A 6227-nucleotide genomic window follows, 5' to 3' on the forward strand; every position below is an offset into this window, starting at 1 on the left:
GGACATGGGCTATGGCCAACCTGGTTAGCCTTATTAACCCCAGCACTTAGTACAGAGCCTGGTACATAGTAAGTGCTTAACAAATACCATTTTTTTTAAAGTCCTTAAAAAGTAACTCATTGTTACACAGATCTCTGAAAGTTATGTGTTCATGTGCTCGTGGTGTTTGTATGCCTCTGAATATGCTATGCTTTGGCCACCTGGGTTTTGGGTGCATTTTGAGCTGGCCCTGCCCCACATTAAACTGGCTCTTGGGTAACTGGTTCTTCTTTTGGAGTACAAATGGAAAAAGCCTGGGCTTGGGAGTCTGGAGACCTGGGTTCTTCTCCCCTCTCTGCCGTGTGTCTGCTGTATCACCTTGGGCAAGTCGCTTCACTTCTCTGTGCCACAGTTTCCTCACCTGTAAAATGGGGATTCGATCCCTACTGTCCTTCTGACTTAGACTGTGAACCCCATGTGGGACAGGGACTGGCTCCTTCCCGACTATCTCATATTTATCCCAGTTCTTAGTACGGTGCTAGACACTTTAGGAAGCGCTTAACAAACACCACATTGATCATTAGTGTTATTGTGCAGGACGCTGAGGGTACTCGTGTCTCACTGTGGGCCACCCCCCCCGAGTTGGGTCCGATGCCAAAATGAACCCAAGGGGTCGAACGACTCTAGCTTTCAAACCCAGCTGGTCCAGACGTCCTCCTTCCTTCTGACTTCCCCTGCAGACCCTTTTAGGCTGGCAGCCTCGAACATAGTGAATCAATGTTTCCTGGCAGGCCAACCGGCCCGTGCTTCCAAACTCACTCCGCTCTGGCAGGGACTGACTCAGCGGGAGTCAATCTGTGCTCCGTGGGAGAAAATCGGGCCCGGAGAGTCTGCCCCGCTGTAACTGAGACTCTGTCGGGGCCTCCGTTTCCCCCTGAATTGTCCTAGGAGTGATCATTATAGCTGGAGTCCGCACATCCTTTCGGGGGACCAGCAGCGTGTGTGGCCTGCATTTTCCTCTGTGTCGTAAGCATTGATTCAAGGTCTCACGTTTGAAGAGCCTGAGCTGAAACCCGAAGGAATGCATTATTCTTGCCTCTTGGGGCAATTGACTGAAGTCGATTCCATTGCATTCCCCACGGCCTCCTGATTCCTAGCAGCATTTTGGCTTCCAAATAAGGAGAACGTTGAACGTTGCATAATAAAAGCCCATGAGGCCTTACGGGGAGTTGGGTAGGTGGGGGTGGGGAGGAGTGGGCAGCGCAATCTCTAGGGGAAGAGGAGAGATTTCCGGCACCTTCCACTCATCTCTACCAGTGAGCATTTTCCAGCTCATTTCTGCCGTTTGGGTTGATGCAGTAAATGTAGGCAGCAGGGCAGTTTGTAAAAGTCAACCCAGCGAGTGGGTTCTGCACAAAGACAAAGGAAAAGCTTCCAACCATGCAACCTCAGTCATTCCAAAAATGGGAAACAGTCGCAGCACACTGAGTTGGGACTTGGGACCATTAATTCCATTTGTGCTGAGATTCTCTGGGTGGGGAACTGACACTGTTGAAAGGTTTTCCTTTAAGAAGTACGTCGTTGCACGGGGATGAATGAAATTCATTAAATCTCCTTGTACCGACTACAAGATCAACCTGGTTCTCAAGAGAAATCTTGACAATCTCTGATTCTCTAGGTGAGCTCCGCCTTCGAATTCATCCACGGGTCCCCGTGTGACCTAACGGGCAGAGGCAGGACCCGCTTCCCAGGCCCAGCCTGGTGGTGTCATGTTTGTTGCTTGCAGGGCCTCGTGCTCTTTTCACTTTTGCCTCCTTGTCTCATGGTCCTTAAGGAGCTCCTGCTCTTACGAACCTGCTCCTTTCCTGATTGTCGTACGCCACGCAGTTCTACCTGCAACCACCGACTCTCGGCTTCTAGGGGGGATCTAAGAATGTCTGACTGAGGCCTTGTTTTTCAGTATCCTTCCGTGATTTCTTCCTGCTCCCCTAAGCACTTACGTCTGCATATCTTTGTACCCGATTACATCCTCCGACCCATCATTTATTTCAGTGTCTGTCTTCCCAGTTAGGCTGTAAGCTTCTTGAGGGAAGAGATCATTCTGTGAAGCAGAAAAGACCCTCCCGGGGGCTAGGGGACGGGGAACAGTTTAAGTTTGAGCATTTCTTCTTCTCCCATTCCCTTCTGCGTCACCTTACACTTGGATTTGCTCCCTTTATCCATTGCTATCTCAGTCTCACAGCACTTTGGTGCAGATCCATAATTTATTTATTTATATCAATGTCTGCTTCCCCCTCTAGACTGTAAGTTCATTTTGGGCAGGGGATGTGTCTACCAACTCTGCTCTATTGTTATACTGTACTCTCCCAAGCACTTAATACAGCAATCGCCACACAATAAGCACTCAATAAATTAGAATGATTGAGCAGGTAGAGGGGCGCGGAGAAGCAGCGTGGCTCAGTGGAAAGAGCCTGGGCTTCGGAGTCAGAGGTCATGGATTCGACTGCCGGCTCTGCCACTTGTCGGCTGTGTGACTGTGGGCAAGTCACTTAACTTCTCTGTGCCTCAGTTACCTCATCTGTAAAATGGGGATTAACTGTGAGCCTCACGTGGGACAACCTGATTACCCTGTATCTACCCCAGCACTTAGAACAGTGCTCAGCACATAGTAAGCGCTTAACAAATACCAACATTATCTAGTGCAGAGAGCACGGGCCTGGGAGTCAGAGGACCTGGATTCTAATCCCAGCTCTGCCACTTGTCTGCTGTGTGAACATGGGCAAGTCACTTCCCTTCTCTGTGCCTAGTCACCTCATCTGTATATTGGGGATGAAACCTTCTTCCCTCCGACGTAACTGTGAAGGACAGGGACTATGTCCAACCTCATTATCTTGTACCCACCCTAGTGCTTAGTACAGTGTCTGGCACATGGTAAGCACTTAATAAGTACCACTGGGGAAAAAAAATCCCTGCTGCAGAGTGCAATGTGGACTAGAGTCGAGAGAGACTGGAAGCGGGGGAGGTGTCGGGCCGATATGATGATGCGGCCCAGTGTGGGAGCTAAGCGTTCTGTCTGGGAGGGTCTAGGAATTTTGATGTGACCAAAGCTATCAGAGGATAAATTTAAAAAAAAATTTAATGGTACTAAGCGCTTACTATGTGCCAGGCACCATGCTGGGACAGATACTGGGACCAGAAATGTAGGAGATGGGCTAAAGGGAGGGATTGACACCCCCCCTTTCTAATTATCCATATCCCCTCCCCGTCCAAGGTGGAGCAGACTGGGTCAAATGGGCGGAAGCCAGAGAGGATGCTGCTATTCCTTGGATTTACCTTCTGGCCTCTGACCACTGACCTTGGGACCAGTTGCAGGCTAATGGGGAGGCTTCTCGCCAACCTCTCTAAGCTTCGTTATTTTGGAGGGTCTGATCCTTCCTTCCCAGGACTCTGTTGGGGGTTGTGAACCCTCGCCCCTCTAAGTGCATTCCTGCTCCCAAGTTGGGAGCAGCCAGCCAACCCCTCCAAGTGGACCCTGAGCACTGTTATGGCAGCCCCCAAAGGCCTCCCCCTGCCTCGCCTGTCCTGAGTAAAGCGAAAGCCTCTGAGAAGTGGCCAACATCCCCAGAGCTGCCCCTGCTGCCAAGAGGCCCAGCCGGCGGGTGGACAATGGTGCGGCCGCCAGGTAAGGAGTTGGGGTGATCTTCTGAGGGTTGTGGGGTTGGGGGGTGAGGACGGAGGTTGTGGAGCTGGAAGGGCCTGCCGAAGAGACCTGGACGGGAAATGTGTTTGTTGATTGTTATATTTTACTCTCCCTAGCACTTAGTTCAGTCCTCTGCACACTGTAAGCTCTCCCTAAATATGACTGATTGAATGACTGATGGGGCCTCAGAGCTGGGCCCTCTCACTATCACCGTGAAGGAGTCCTTGGAGGGGAGTTTACCTGCCCCTTAAGAGAGACTCGTTTGGCTCTGCTGGGAACTGACATATCATGGTGCATCCTAACTCCTTGATGAGCCCTCCTTCCTCCAGCCATTGATAGGGAAGGAGTTACAAGGGGAGGACTTGGGGGTCGGGGGGAACTGTCCATTTCCAGGGTTTCCAGGTACACGGTTCTGCCCCTCTCATCCAAGCCTTCACCCTGAAACTGATCTTCTTTCTTTCCCCGAAGATAAAGAGATAAAGCCAATGACCGAAAGGAGTTGGGAAGCGGAGGCGCCCTAAAGCGCTTGGTGCCTAGCTGGCTGAGAAGACGGGCCGCAGAGTCAGAAGAGTGAAATGGAGAAAAAGTAAATGACATCACCACCTGCTCGAGGTGGATGAGGATATGGTAGCATAACTGGGGGGGAGCTTGAGGGAGAGGCCTGAGGTGGGGGCCAGGTGGAGGGATGGGGGTGGCCTTGGGAGCCTCCCTCCCTGGTGGTCTGTCTCTCTAGAGTTTGTAGAAATGATGGAGAGAAGTGTGGAGGGAGGTAGGGAGTGGAGGGAAAGCTGGGTTAGGGTCCTTGGGGGCTACAGAGGAGTTTGGGGTGGGGTCAGCCCAGAGGGAGTGGAGCGGGCTGGGGGACGTAGGGGGTGTCATTGGCAGAGTTGGTGAGAGGGACAGGTCAGGCCCTTCCCTTTAGAGCGGAGGGACCCTCTCTAAGGCGGATTCCCTTCTCAGTCAAAATGACTTCGCAGAGCTGGGCTGGGCAGGAAGGTAGAGGGGCAGAGGGAGTCAGAAGTGACCAGTGACTATCCCCTCTCCAGGCCACTGAAAATACCGGGTGGTTGTGATGAGAATCCCAGCTCCTGGGCTATGTATCTGGCCATGATGGAGCCACCTCTTCCTTGCTCACCGTCCTCAGCCTCTCCTTCAGCTCACTCCCTCTGCCAGGTCAGAATCCACCTACCACCTTGGGTGATGAGATTCTTTTTTTTTTCCCTTTATTTGCTTTGGGAAAAAGGAGAGGAAAAGAGCAGGGGAGGTGAGCAGGGAATAGGTATCTGCAGGGGGTGGGGTCCTGCACATCCTATGTGTCTTCTCCTCCAGTGACTCTAGCCTTCTGTGGCCTGGGTCACCCCCCATTCGCAGGACAATGTGAGACCATAAAAGGGACCCTCTCTTCCCCCACTAGTTTCCCTTATCCAGGCAGTTCGGACCCAAGAGATGTTTTGCCCACTTGTCTCCAAGTTTTGGAAATGCCGAGTTTCTAGGATGACTGAGCCAAATCCAGCTGTTTCCCGCCCCCCGCCCCTTTCCGACTCGTGGATTGCCCATCTTTACCTTCTCCCTGAGCTGGGGCACTCCAGAAACTGAGCCAGAAAGGGGTGGGCAGAGGACCATGTCAGAAAAAGAGCCTGCGCATACTAACCCCAGCCTCCACAGTGACCGGTATGAAGTTTACTTAGGATTGGAGAGAAAAACAACCGTTCTGCAAATGCTGTAAATAAATTGTGCTGAGGGCTTAATGTTCCTGACACTAAATAAAATATTCTTTGATCTGTCGCCCGTCACCATGTGCTTATATGGGGAAGGGAGAGGAGAGGGATGTGGGATGATGGGCTTCTCAACAGGACCGAGGAGGGGGAAACCAATGCCATCTTCTTCAGGACTTCACCAAGGCCACGAGTGAAAGGGGTGATGGGGGTGTGGTAGAGGCAGGACCTAGGGTGATAAGAAGGAGTCTATAAAACTCACTACAGGCCCACAGAAACCAGGCCCTCCTTAAAATCCAGGGCCCATCCACCTCTGCATCAAACAAAAACTCACCATTGGCTTTAAAACACTCCACCACCTTGCCCCCTCCTATCTCACCTCGCTACTCTCCTACACTAAGCCTGCACGCTTTGCTCCTCTAGTTCTAGCCTTCTCACTGTGCCTCAATCTCACCTGTCTCGCCTCCAACCCCTGGCACTCACACCCTGCCTCTGGTCTGGAATGCCCTCTCTCCTCAAATCTGACAATGACATTCCCCCCCTTAAAACCTGATTGAAGGCACATCTCCTCCAAAAAGCCTTCCCAGAATAAACCCCCCTCCCTCTCCTCTTCCCCAACTCCCTTCTGTGCTGCCCTGACTTGCCCCACAGCACTATGTACATAGCTGTAATTTGTCTTGATGTCTGTCTCCCACCTTCTAGACTGTAAGCTCGTTGTGGGCAGGGAATGTCTCTGTTTTTGCAATGTACTCTCCCAAGCACTTAGTACAGCGCTCTGCACACAGTAAACATTCAATAAATACGATTGAATGAACAACAGACAAGTGGGGAAG

The 6227-nt window shown here is 51.6% G+C and overlaps 1 long non-coding RNA gene across 1 annotated transcript; it reads left to right on the forward strand.

The window, feature by feature from the left end:
* The first annotated feature begins 2733 nt into the window (after positions 1-2733).
* On the forward strand, positions 2734-5464 carry LOC114813706. The gene is made up of 2 exons (XR_003761428.1): positions 2734-3661; positions 4148-5464. It is a non-coding gene; the product is annotated as an uncharacterized LOC114813706 (long non-coding RNA).
* The last annotated feature ends 763 nt before the right edge of the window (positions 5465-6227 follow it).

Source organism: Ornithorhynchus anatinus, chromosome 8, assembly GCF_004115215.2.
Source record: "Ornithorhynchus anatinus isolate Pmale09 chromosome 8, mOrnAna1.pri.v4, whole genome shotgun sequence".
NCBI lineage: Eukaryota > Metazoa > Chordata > Mammalia > Monotremata > Ornithorhynchidae > Ornithorhynchus > Ornithorhynchus anatinus.